This window comes from Pan troglodytes, chromosome 16 (genome assembly GCF_028858775.2).
Source record: "Pan troglodytes isolate AG18354 chromosome 16, NHGRI_mPanTro3-v2.0_pri, whole genome shotgun sequence".
In the NCBI taxonomy this organism is placed as follows: domain Eukaryota; kingdom Metazoa; phylum Chordata; class Mammalia; order Primates; family Hominidae; genus Pan; species Pan troglodytes.
Genome location: NC_072414.2, coordinates 12,860,073 through 12,873,921, shown reverse-complemented (window position 1 = coordinate 12,873,921; position 13,849 = coordinate 12,860,073). Strand labels below are relative to the sequence as shown.

General features: G+C 45.0%; 1 pseudogene; it reads left to right on the top strand.

Annotated features, from left to right (window-relative positions):
• Nucleotides 1-3,278: 3,278 nt before the first annotated feature.
• LOC101057663 (double homeobox protein A-like) lies at nucleotides 3,279-9,170 on the top strand (annotated as a pseudogene).
• Nucleotides 9,171-13,849: the final 4,679 nt, after the last annotated feature.

Sequence of the window (13,849 nt, the reverse complement as noted above, 5' to 3'; positions counted from 1 at the left end):
ATGCAGGGACCCAAAAAGATATTTGCATAGCAATGTTTACAGCAGCAGTACTCACAGTAGCCAGAAGGTGGAAGCAACATCATGCCCACTGGTGGATGAATGGATAAACAAATGTGATATATGCACGCAATGGAATATTATTGGAATATGATTCCTTTTTAAAGGAAGGAGATTCTGACACATTTCACAATGTGGATGAACAATGAAACCTTGAATACATTATGCTAATGGAAATAAGCCAAACACAAAAAGACAAATACTATATGATTCCACTTATATGAGGTACCTAAGATAGGCACAGTCATAGAGGCAGAAAGTAGAATGGTGGTTAATAGGGACTGGAAGATGACAGGAGTTAGGAATTACTGTTTTACAGGTACAGAGCTTCACATGAAAAAGTTCTAGAGAGGAATGGTGGGAATCATTACAAAACATTATGAATATAGTTAAAGCAACTGAATTGTACACTTAAAATAGTTAATGTGATACATTTTATGTTACATGTATTTTGCCCACTGAAAAAATAAAAATATATAAACACACAGCAAATGATGACCAGGCCTTTGAAGAAAGCTTATAAAACAAAATTAAGAAGCCAAGGCTGGGAGCGGTGGCTAACGCCTGTAATCCTAGCACTTTGGGTGGCTGAGATGGGCGGATCACGAGGTAAAGACATCGAGACCATCCTGGCCAACATGGTGAAATGTATGTTTAGTGTCTACTAAAAATACAAAATTTAGCTGGGTGTGGTGGCATGTGCCTGTAGTCCCAGCTACTGAACCCAGGAGGTGGAGGTTGCAGTGAGCTGAGATCACGCCACAGCACTCCAGCCTGGCTACAGAGCGAGACTCTGTCTCAAAAAAAAAAAAAAAAAAGAAAAGAAAAGAAAAGAAAAAGAAACCAAAACACCAGGTAGCAATGGGGAGAATCGAAGAGGTGGGCAGAGTAAACAGAACACAAGGCAAGGTCAGGAGAAGGCGTTTGACAACTGTAAGAGTGACAGCATATGAAAATATCACCAGAAAGATAGAAAATCAAGGTGAATTAGATACCAGAAAATTCAACACAAAATACAAAAAATGAGAGAGGGAGATGACAAAAATTAGAAAATCAACTCAAGAGGTTCAATACCTAACGAGATCCAGAAGAAAAAGGGAAGCTAGAGGGGAAGAAAATTATTATAGAAACAATAGAAAGACATTTCCAAGAATTAACAAGAAAAACAGACATGTACCACTAGGGGTTTATTAAATGCACAAATTAAAAAAAAATAAGCCTACCCCAAGATTCATGATTGGAATGGTATATGCTAAGGATACTCAAGAAATTTTAAATATTCTGAAGGGGGTAAAGCCAGAGTAGGGCAGGATGGGTGAGAGACAGGTCACATAAACATGTTATTTTGAAATATAAAAATACATTTTTTAAGTAAAAAATGTTGAAGTTGGCTGTGTCTGGGGAGTAAATAGGAAGTACTGAATGAAGAGCAGTCTGTTTCTTTGTGAACTCTTATACTACCATTGGACTTCTAAAACCATGTTTCTTTAAATTTTATCCTGGCTCTCTTTCAAAGTAATGCATTCACAGCTTATATTTACATGTAAAAATATGCAGGTGAAAAATGCTAATATAAAATTATTCCAAAGCCTTTTCTAAAGTGTCAAGAAGTGCTAGGATTTACTTAGCAGAAATCATCTCAGGATGAATTCCTTGTCAATTCTGGGAAATGACTGCCAGAGAGAGGAATAACAGAGTGGTCACAAAACTGTGATCAAAAGACAGCCTGATCAAAACATACACTAAGAAATTCACGATTGTTAGATAGTAAACACAAATGTGCAGATTCCCTGGGATTTCTCACTAAGTTAATATTTGCAGAAATAAACCATGTTTTAACTGTTCAGTTTCCTTTGGGATGCATTTAGTTTTAAATACATTCAATATTAATGAAATAACTAAATCTATCATAAATACTCTTTAAAAACATCAGAAAGTCAAGATAGGGCCCGCAGCCCTGGCCACCGATCCGGGGCTGCGGGCCCCGAAGCCAAGAGAAGAAGCAGGTCCCAGGGCCGACTCCAAAGCCACATCTCCAGCTTTGTTCGTGGGTCCGGGAAGCAGAGGCCGCCGCCGGCCACCGTCGTGGGCGAGAAGAAGGGCACGAGGCGGCCGGGGCTCCTGCCCGGCACCCCATGTGCGCGCCGGGCCCCGCTTCTTCATCGCACTTGCGGCCCCGGCTGCCCGGGGCGTGCGAGTTTCCAGCCAGGGCCCGGGACTCTGGAGCGGTCCGGCCGCGAGGAAGGAAGGCGCGGCCCGGGTGGGGGTAGCGGCAGGCCTGCGGCTCCGGCCACGGGGCGGGGGCAGAAAAACGACCCCGGCGCCGTCCGGGCATCCAGCTCGGTTCCCGCTGCAGCCAGGAGACTCCCGGGAGCGCTCTAGGAACCACAGAGCCCTGGAACTCACCTGGCAGCCTCGCGGCGCTAAAGCCGGCGGAGCCTGAGACAGCGCGCGGCGAGGCGGTCACTCTCCAACCCCGCGTGGCGGCAGGACTCGGATTTCGCCCCTGGCTTTAAAATTGTGCAGGCGGAGCCCGGGACGCTGGGAAGAGCGTTCTGCGCCCCTCCAGTCGCGGTCTCCGCCCTAAACCGACTTCCAGAGCCGCCTCTGCTCCCTGGAGGGGCGCAGTGGCGGACACCGGCGTCCCACGAAGTCGCAGTCTGAGGGCTGCCCCGCACGCTCGGAATGCAGGAGGGTCTCCGCCTTGCTGCGCTGCCCCTGGGGGCCGAGGCGTGCGCTGCAGGCGAGAGAGGCGGCCCGGTATCGATGGAGAAGCACAGAGGACTTTGAGGTCGCAACGTCCCGGTTGCTGAGCGGAGTCGGGAGTCAGGTTCTAAAGGGACAGCGCTCAGGGTTGTAATCACCACCCGGCCCACCGCTTCCGCAGCTGCGAGTCTAGGGTGGAGCTGTTGGGTGGACCGAGCAGGCGAGGCGCAGGCAGGCAGCGGCTCCGCCTCGGAATCCGCCTCGACCGGGGCCCAGGGGCCCGCCCCACCTTTCCCTGGGTCATCCCCAACCCTGTTTCCTCGACCCCCCAGCACTCCTCCAGGCCTAGTTCGCTTCAGAGGCGCAAGACCCGGAAAACAAGGAAGAAGCGAGCTCAGCCTCAATCCCCGTCCCCACCCCACTTTCGGGACCGCTGCGCTGGAGAATTGAAGGAGGCGGACCCCGGATTAAAGCCGCTCCCTTCCCAGCCTCGCCGCGCTTTCCTTCTGTCCGTGATGATTTCGTTATTGGCAGGCAAGAGCCAGGCTCCCTGCGCTCCCAAGACGGGGCGATTAGGAGGGGGTTCTGGAGCTCACGCCTGGGGTCGTCCCGGCGGGGGTGACCCCGCGCCCTCGCAGGTGCAAGGAGAACAGCTGGTTCCCGCCGGGGCAGGGAAGCGTGGACGGTGTGGGCTCAGGCGCCTGGCAGGCACGCGGGGCCTCTAAAGCTTGGTCACTGTCACAGATCGTGTGGTTGGTTCTTCCGTCCCCGCCACGCCTTCCTCCTGGGATGGGGATTCATTCCCTAGCAGGTGTCGGAGAACTGGCGCCCTTGCAGGGTAGGCGCCCCGGAGCCTGAGGCGGGAACTTTAAAATCAGACGCTTGGGGGCCGGGCTGGGAAAAACTGGCGGAAAATATTATAACTGAACTCTCAGTGCCAGCTGTTGTAGAAGCTCCTGGGACAAGCCGTGGAAGTCCCCTCAGGAGGCTTCCGCGATGTCCTAGGTGGCTGCTCCGCCCGCCACGGTCATTTCCATTGACTCACAGGCGCCGCCTGGAGGAGGAGGCTGCGCTGGACACGCCGGTGGCTCCATTGCCTGGGGGAGCACAGCCTGGAGCTCTGGCGGCAGCGCTGGGAGCGGGGCCTCGGAGGCTGGGCCTGGGGACCCAAGGTTGGGCGGGGCGCAGGAGGTGGGCTGAGGGTTCTCCAGAGACTCCCCATGAGCTGACCCGCAGGGCGGCCGGGCCAGTAGGCACCGGGCCCCCGCGGTGACCTGCGGCCCCGAAGCTGGAGCAGCCACTGCAAATGCTGCGCTGACCCCAAATGCTGTGTCCTTTAAATGTTTTAATTAAGAATAATTAATAGGGCCGGGTGTGGAGGCTCAAGCCTTAATCTCCAGCACCTGGCGAGGCCGAGGAGGGAGGATCCCTTGAGCCCAGAGGTTCGAGACTAGCCTGGGCAACACAGTCAGACTCCGTCCTTCCAAAACAAACAAACGAAAATAAAACAAACAGAAAACGAAATTAGCCCGGTGTGGTGGTGCGGGCCTGTGGTCCCAGCTCCTCGGGAGGCTGAGGCAGGAAGATGGAATGCACATTCCAGCCTTCGCGACAGAGCAAGACTGTGTCTCGAAAAATGTGTATGTCTGGGTAAGTGTATAGATTTTACAACTATTTTGAAGGCGACCTTTTTAACTTTAAACAGACCACTCTGGAGGAGACGCCTGACCCAGAGCGCTTTACCTAAAGTTCGGTGCCTAAAGTGCACCCTTCCTCTGGCTGGTGTCTCCCTTCTGTCAAGCCATGCCTCCTGCAGAGGTAGGCTCCGTGGTGTCTCCCACTCCGCCCCAACTGGAGAACGGTGTAAAGAACTGTCAGCCGGGCGCAGTGGCTCACGCCTGTAATCTCAGCACTTTGTGAGGCCGAGAGGGGCGGATCACTTGAGGTCAGAAGTTCAAGACCAGCCTGGCCAACATGGTGAAACCCCGTCTCTGCTACAAAAATTAGCCAGGCGTGATGGTGGATGCCTGTAATCCCAGCTACTCAGGAGGCTGAGGCAGGAGAATTGCTTGAACCCGGGAGGCGGAGGTTGCAGTGAGCAGAGATCGCGCCACTGCACTCCAGCCTGGGTGACAAGAGCAACTCTGTCTCCAAAAAGAAAAAAAAAAAAAAAGAATTGTCAACAAAAGGGAGTGGCAATTCAGAAGCATGTTTAAGCCAAGTCCTCAAGACTAGAAAGCATGAAGCAGGGGAGGCGTTTTGAAAGCGTAAGAACAATAGACCATGGGCATGGATGGCCGAGTCTGGGGATCAGCATCGTAATTTGTTGAGAAGGAGGCCGTGCTGTGCTGCCAGTTATTAATTGGTTTAATCGGTTGATACACAGCTCTACTTGCCTAACCAGTAGCCCAGGGCCCTGGAGGATTTGCAGGTCGTGTTAGAATTTGATTGCAGTTCCTTCCACTTGGCATAAGGAGACACTATCAGCCTGATTGGGAGGGTGATGGTGGGATGGAGCCTGCCGAGGTGGCGGCGCTGAGCTGACCACACCACCGGCCATAGAGTGGGAGCCTTTCCTGCCCCCTTAACTGCAGCTAATATCAAAAGCACTGGTATGGGCTGTCTATCTGCGCTGGAACCTGAGTTTATCTTTGTCTGCAATTACGATTCTTCTGGGTTTATTTTGCCAGCTCATTATCCAGCCCCCTGGAATCAGGCCTCCCAAATTTAGCAGGTGCTGGGGGGGAACCTAGGGAGTGGTTTATGGGGGCTAGCTGGTGAAACTGCCCTTTCCTTTCTGTTCTATGAGTGTGATGGTGTTTGAGAAAATGTGGGGCTATGGTTCAGGCGCACTTCACATGTGCAAAGATGGAGAAAGCACTCACCTACACGTTTTGAATGATCAAAAATAAAATGTTATTTTTAAAGTTTCTCTTTGAGATTTTGCTTAAGTTTTGGTAGATATTCTTAAGTTTTAGCGACCTCAGTTTGGGAATTAAGTAAGCTAAATATTGTGTCCTTATTATTAGTTATATAAAACTATGCTTTAGACTTTGTTAGAAACTTCTGCCCCACCTTGACTGACTCCTTTTCCATTTCTGGTTGTACAAAATGAATTCACGCTTTAATGCTATGGCCACCTTTAAATAAAGTACAGCATGACTAAAAAAAAATAAATAAATAACCAATACAAATATTTTCAGAGACAAATGCATTCTCTGACATCTGAGGTTACAGCAAATCTCTTCTTCACCTGTTTGCTTGTTTAGAGTTGTAATATTTGCTTTGGTGTAGAGCTGAAGACATAAATTGGTAACCAATGGAATTATCTGGCCTCAGACTTTATTTATTTTCATCATTTATTTCACTGATGTGCAAATTTATTCCGTACCAGCAAATGTCAATTTAATTATATTCTACAGTACACAGTGAATCATGTATACTTAGTCAAGTTGTAAATACACTAAACCATATAAACTCACAACAGTATATCAGCTCATGATGGGTAAATGACTTTTCCCTGAGAAAGAGTATCTGTTTAACCTGCATGATCTCACTCTTTAGTATTTGCTTCTTTAGTCGACGTTTGTTTCCTAGTTTTGAATATAATCATGATATGGAGAGACAAGTGAAATCACCACAATTTTGTTTTCCAAAATGGGAGACTATGCAAATGCTGAAATGAGAATTAATACATCCAAAATATCGAACCACAATTATGGCTTTGCTTTACTTTTTGCCCGTAAGAGACATGTGGCCTAGAATAGGTGGCAGGTATTCCTACCACAACCTTGCTTAGCATAGTGGTTGACTAAATATAAATTTTAGAGATGAAGGTTGTTCTATACCCAGATTTCAATGTGATTGCTATGCCCACTTCACTTTCTTTAAAATACATATTTTTCTTACTTCTCACTTTCTTTTTCTTCTTGGTTGACATTTTTTGGCTCAGGGATTTTTTTTTCCTTATGATCTCAAGAAATTTTTCTCATATAAAAAGACATAATCGTGCTGGGAGTGGTGGCTCATGCTTGTAATCCCAGCACTTTGGGAGGCTGAGGCTGGTGGATCACCTGAGGTCAGCAGTTAAAGATGAGCCCGGCCAAAATGGTGAAACCTCATCTCTACTAAAAATACAAAAATTTGCCAGGTGTGGTGGCAGGCACTTGTAATCCCAGCCACTCGGGAGGCTGAGGCAGGAGAATCGCTTGAACCCAGGAGGCAGAGGTTGCAGTGAGCCAAGATCATGCCATTGGACTCTAGCAGGGTGACAAGAGCAAAACTCCATCTCAGGAAAAAAAAAAATCATAAATTTTCCCATATGAAAAAAATAACACAAGATCCGGAATACAGAGAGGAGCATAATGCTTTGCAGGTCATAGATGTAATCTTTCTTCCAGGAAAAATTTATTTCAGATGAGACCAGAATTGGAAACATATTCCGTGCCGTCAGATAGCACTGGCTTAGGAGACGAATGAGGAGGAGCCTGCAGGCTACCTCAAGGATAAGAAGCAGGCAAAAGGCAAGCACAGGGGCGGCATGCACTCACACTGGGGCTGCTCCTTCCTGGGCAAGTTTCAGAAACTCACTGACAGAGCTAGCAGCTCCCATAGAGATGAATGCCCATGTTTTCCCGAAGGGAGAACTGATGCTTAGAAAGGCTGAATGACTTGTCTAAGACTCTGGGGCCAGAACAGGGATCTTCTTCCAGTATTTCTTGCATGAAGCCATTCTACTTCCACGTTTCTAATTTATAACTTTTAAAAGGTCATTTTAAAAACGAAATGGCATAAACATCAAGTCTGGAGGCTAGTGGTGGGATTATTCACATTTATTTTTCCACTTGACATTTGAGGGCAATAGTGATGCTTAAGTAAAACCAAAATTATCCTTGGAGTATAGAAAATAATATATCTGTTTACATTTTGGTGTGGGATGAGTAGAATCTTGTTTTCAAATTCCTTGTTTGAAAGGCTATTAAGAAGAATAAATCCTCACTTAACAGTTTTCTAAATCCTTGGTAGTGTCCTCTGTCCTTTGGTAACACGTGAAAGTAGAGCACACTTTTCTACTTTTGTTCCTTCTGCACCCCTCATAAGGTGAAGCATGCATAGAGCACTCCCAGGGTCAGTGTGAGCCCAGCAGCAGCTCAGGCTGCCGATGCTCCAGAGTCGGATTCCACCTTCCACTTAAATGGCAGCCACAGGTAGACGTGCCCATCACAACCAACTCTGTGCGTTCATAATTTCTGTTTATTCTACAGGTGGTTTCCACAAGAAAAATGGCACAATGTTTCTCAGAAGACAATTACATAAAAATCAGCATACTTCAAATTCACAGCAAATAATCAGACAATTGATGAAAATACTTACCCAAACACTAATTGTAGACTATGCCTTCTGAATATGTTTGTCATAAACTTGGAGTAAGGAATCCTCACAGGCACTGGACAATTCAAAAAATGTAAAGTTGTTTGTTAGAATACTGGTGCTTTTGGGTAGAAACCCTCATCCATATCCTGGTAAGGCTTGAAGTTGCACAGGAGTTTTCATTTGTCAAAACCCAGAAAACCATAAGCTTTAGATTTGCGAATTTTATATTGTATTATATGTGACCTTTCTTTTTAAAAAATGAGCTGTAAGCAGTCTCCCAGACAGTAGCTCAGCCTCCAGAACTCTCTTTCTGCATAGTTGAAGACACCTCTTCACACAAGATGGTAGCAACAAATCATAGGTGCAATTGCACCAAATTCACAGAAGATCAATTGAAAATCCTCATCAATACCTTCACTCAAAAACCTTACCCAGGTTATGCTACCAAACAAAAACTTGCTTTAGCAATCAATGCAGCAGAGTCCAGAATCCAGATTTGGTTTCAGAATCAAAGAGCTAGGCATGGATTCCAGAAAACACCAGAACCTGACTTTAGATTTAAGCCACAGCCATGGACAAGATTTACCTGGTGTGGAGTTTCAAAATAGAGAAGCCAGATGGTGTCGTACCACCTATAGCACCTTTCAATTACACACAGTCATCCATGCATTTATGAAAAACCCATACCCTGGGATTGATTCCAGAGAACAACTTGCTGAAGAAATTGGTGCTTCAGAGTTAAGAGTCCAAATTTGGTTCCAAAATCGAAGATCTAGATTTCATCTCCAGAGAAAAAGAGAACCTGTTATGTCCTTAGAATGAGAAGACCAGAGAAGACCAGGGGCAAGGTTTCTGAGGGACTTCAAGGTACAGAAGATACACAAAATGGCACCAGCCTCACTAGCACTCTCATTTCTCAGGAGCCAGAACATGGTGAATACAGTCAAGTTCGGTGTATTTGATAATATCAATTTGGGCCCCAAATCTCTCTCACAGTCTTCCTGGGAGTCTATTCTTCTTCCAAAAGTGCAAGCTAAGCCTTCTGAAGATGGTAAAGAACTTGACCGGGTGTAGTGGCTCATGCCTGTAATCCCAGCACTTTAGGAGGCTGAGGCTGGAAGATTGCTTGAGCCTAGGAGTTTGAAACCAGTCTGAGCAACATAGTAAGACCCTGTCTCTATTCTAAAAAACAAAATAAGTAAAAAGGACTGTAGGAGGCCAAGACAGGTACAGGAGGCACCACACTACCCGTTGACACAGCCTGGATCCAGAGTTCAGCAGACCTTGAGACAATGAAAATAAACTTAGTAATAATCATTTTTCAATCATTGCAGTAATTATTGATTTGGACAAAAATCAATTGACGTCAAAACCTTAAAGTGACGTTTCTCTGCCTATGGAGTGGTCATTCTTTTATTCCTTTAGTTTCATAATAAATTTTCTTTTACTTAAAAAAACTTATAGTTTGATGAAGAGTGAGATATATACCTCATCTCAAAGAATCTTTGCACACACACTTATTAATTACAAAAGGAAAATCAGTAATTTTGCAGTGGAGACATATGGCCAACTCCACTTTAACCAAGTGGCTGAAAGTCACTGCACCAGTAATGGCACAAACCAATGTGAGATGATTCCTGATATGATGCACTAAAAAGGGCACTGTCTCTTCTGCATGTTGCAGACAAAAAGTGGGTAAGCTGAAACTGAAACTAATAATTAGGCAATGTCAAGCAAATACAAATTCAGGTTGACAGTCTGCAAAGTAACATCCATGTACTCTTCAACAGTGGATCGACACTAGCTACTCAGGAGGCTGAGGTGGAATAATTGCTTGAGGCCAGGAGTTCCAGATCAGCCTGGGCAACATCATGCGACCCCATCTCTAAAAACATCTTTTTAAAAATGAGCCAGGTGTGGTAGCATGCACCCGTAGTCTCAGCTACTCAGGAGCCTGAGGCAGGAGGATGGTTTCAACATAGGAGATCGAGGCTGCTGTGAGCTATGATCGTGCTACTGCACTCCAGCCTGGGTGACACGGCAAGTTCCTGTTTCCAAACAACAACAAGAAAACAAAACAAAACAAAACAAAAAATAGAACAGTGACAATAAAAATGGAGAAAAAGTAGGCTGACTCAGGAAATGCTTAGAAAGTACAGCCATACCTCAAAGATACTGTAGATTTGATTCGAGACCACCACAATAAAGCAGATATTGCTACAAAGTGAGTCACACAAATTGTTTTGTTTCCTTGTGAATATGAAGTTATATTGGCTGGGTGTGATGGCTCATGCCTATAATCCCAGTACTTTAGGAGACGGAGGCGGGAGGGTCACTTGAGCCCAGGAATTGTGAGATCAACCTGGGCATATAGGGAGATCCTGTCTCTATTTAAAAAAAGAAGCTATGTTTACACTACACTATAGTCTATTTAAAGTGTGAAATGGCGTTATGTCCTTAATTTTAAAACTCTTGATGCTGGCTGGGTTCGGTGGCTCATGCCTGTAATCCCATCACTTTGGGAGGCCAAGACAGGTTGATTACTTGAATTCAGGAGTTCAAGACCAGCCTGGACAACATGGCAAAACACGTCTTTAAAAAAAGAAAAGAAAAAAGAAAAACAGAAAGAAAAAGAAGAAAAACTACTTGCTGCCCTTACTTGAAGCTCAATTGTTTAAAACAAAGAAAAAATATAAAAATCTTTTATTGCTAAAAATGCTAATGATCACCTGAGCCTTCAGGGAGTCTTAGTCTTTTTGCTGGTGAAGGGTCTTGCCTTGATGTTGTTGGCTGCTGCCTGATAAGGGCGATGGTTGCTGAATATTGAAGTGGTTGTAACAATTTCTTAAAAGAAAACAATGAAATTTGCCACATTAACTGACTCTTCCTTCCACGAAAGATTTCAGTGTACCATGCGATACTGTTTGATAAGCATTTTACCCATAGTAGAACTTCTTTCAAAATTGGAGTCAGTCCTCTCACACCCTGCCACTGTTTTACTATGTTTATCAATATTCTAAATCCTTTGTTGTAGGCTAAACAATATTCACAGCATTTTCACCAGGAGTAAATTTCATCTCACAAAACCACTTTCCAGGCTCTTTCTGGACTGTAGAGTTCTTTCCAGGCTACCTTGTGGCGGTTTAAGAGTCTGGCATCATTTTCCACTGGGACCTAAGGATCGAGGAGGTGCTTGTGACTAGACTGCCAATGGACCCATCACAAAGTTTAACCCAACCTTGATCCCCGAGTCTTCACAAATGCTCACTGAAGAAAATTCCTAGAACAATTCAGGGTCCTTTCATAACCTCTACTCTGAGGTGTTAATAAAAAACCTTAGTAACTTAAAAAAAAATGAGCTGTACACAAATACTGAACAATAATGATACATATGTTAAGTATGTAAGAAAAATATATACTTTGACATAAGTAAGAAACGGTGAGTTGATAATTGGATAGAATGGTGGATAGAGTGATAGATATGTAATAAAGCAAATATAACAAAATGATAATTGTACAATCTAAGTGGTTGGACTGTAAATATGCACTTCCCACAACATTTTTATATGTTTAAACAGTTTTATAATACCATATTAGGGAAACTGTTTGTCTCAAGGAAATAGAGATTGTGATATATTCTAGTACAATGAAGTGTAATCATGTAAAATAAAAGCTTTTACTTCTGGCAATTAAAGTTAATCATGTTAGAACACTGTCTAGGAATGGTTGGAAAATAATATTTTATTTTCTAATCAATATATTTATGTCATCTGTCAATCAGAATTACACTGACTTTAAAAAGCAATAATATGACTGTATATTCATGATGAAATATAGCCTAAGAACAAAATAATGCACAAAAATAATCTCAGATTGCTTATTATTTTTCAGAAGGCTGTATTTTTAGTCCTAGGCTATTGGTTTGTCTTATATTGCAGGATTTTAAAAAAACAATTAGTTCCCAGCACTTTGGGAGGCTGAGGTGGGCAGATCACAAGGTGAAGAGATTGAGACCATCCTGGACAACATGGTGAAACCCCCTCTCTACTAAAAATACAAAAATTAGCTGGGCGTGGTGGCATGTGCCTGTAGTCCCAGCTACTCAGGGGGCTGAGGCAGGAGAATTGCTTAAACTCCAGAGGTGGAGGTTGCAGTGAGCCGAGGTGGTGCCATTGCACTCCAGCCTGCTGACAGAGTGAGACTCCGTCTCAAAAAAAAAAAAAGAAAAAGAAAAAGAAAAAGAAATAAAAAGAGAGTAGTTATGGGGCTGGGCACGGTGGCTCATGCTTGTAATCCCAGCACTTTGGGAGGCCGAGGTGGGTGGATCACGAGATCAGGAGTTCAAGACCAGCCTAGCCAAGATGATGAAACCCCCATCTTTACTAAAAATACAAAAAAATCGGCTGGGCACAGTGGCTCACGCTTATAATCCCAGCACTTTGGGAGGCTGAGGTGGGTGGATCACGAAGTCAGGAGATCAAGACCTTCCTGGCTAACACGGTGAAACCCTGTCTCTACTAAAAATACAAAAAATTAGCCAGGCATGGTGGCACGTGCCTATAGTCCCAGCTGCTCGGTAGGCTGAGGCAGGAGAATGATTGCACCGCTGCACTCCAGCCTGGGCAACAGAGCGAGACTCCGTCTCAAAAAAAAAAAAAAAAAAAAAAGCGCCGGGCGCGGTGGCTTATGCCTGTAATCCCAGAACTTTGGGGGACCAAGGTGGGTGGATCACGAGGTCAGTGGTTCAAGACCAGCCTGGCCAACATGGTGAAACCACGTCTCTACTAAAAATACAAAAATTAGCCAGGTGTGGTGGAGTTTGCCTGTAATCCCAGCTACTCTGGAGGCTGAGGTAGGGAACTGCTTGAACTCCAGAAGTGGAGGTTGCAGTGAGCCTAGATCACACCACTGCGCTCCAGCCAGGGTGACGGAGCTAGACTCCATCTCATTATGGGTGTGACATTGAAAACTGGTACTTTTCTAATGAAATAGAAGATATAGATGTAATATCTCTGAGCATAATTAAAATCCTCTAATCAAGACTATTAACCGAAAGGTTTGTTTAAAAGTTATAAATTTTTATTAAAAAATACACTTATCTTTTAGACTTATCCACTGAAAAGTCCTGGAAGCATTCAATAAAACAGAAGCAGAAAGCACCTTGGTGCCATAACTTTGGATTCTCCATGTCATCATTCACTAAAAGGAACCAAAGCTTCTCGGAGAAATGGCTGCTTTCTGGCTGCAGGCAGGCAATGTGCAAAATCAATCTAGAGCATGTCATCATACTGGAATGCAAGGGCACTTTTATACCCCCTAGGATCGTGTCCATAGGATCCAAGAGGCAACTTGAAGGAAGTCCCACTCTCCAAACATGAACTAATATAAGCATCAATAATATTGATGACCACAAGCCAGGCACGGTGGTTCACACCTATAAGCCCAACACTTTGGGAAGCCAAGGCAGGTGGATTGCTTTAGCCCAGGTGTTCAAGACAAGCCTGGGCAACATAGTAAAACCTTCTGTCTACCAAAAATAGAAAACAAAAAATTAGCCAGGCATGGTAGCTTGTGTCTGTAGTCCCAGCTACTTGAGAGGCTGAGGTGGCAGGGTCACCTAAGCCCAGGAGTCTGAGGATGCGGTGAGCTGTGATTATGCCACTGCACTCCAGCCTGGGCCGTAAAGCAAGATCTGTCTCAAAAACAAACAAAC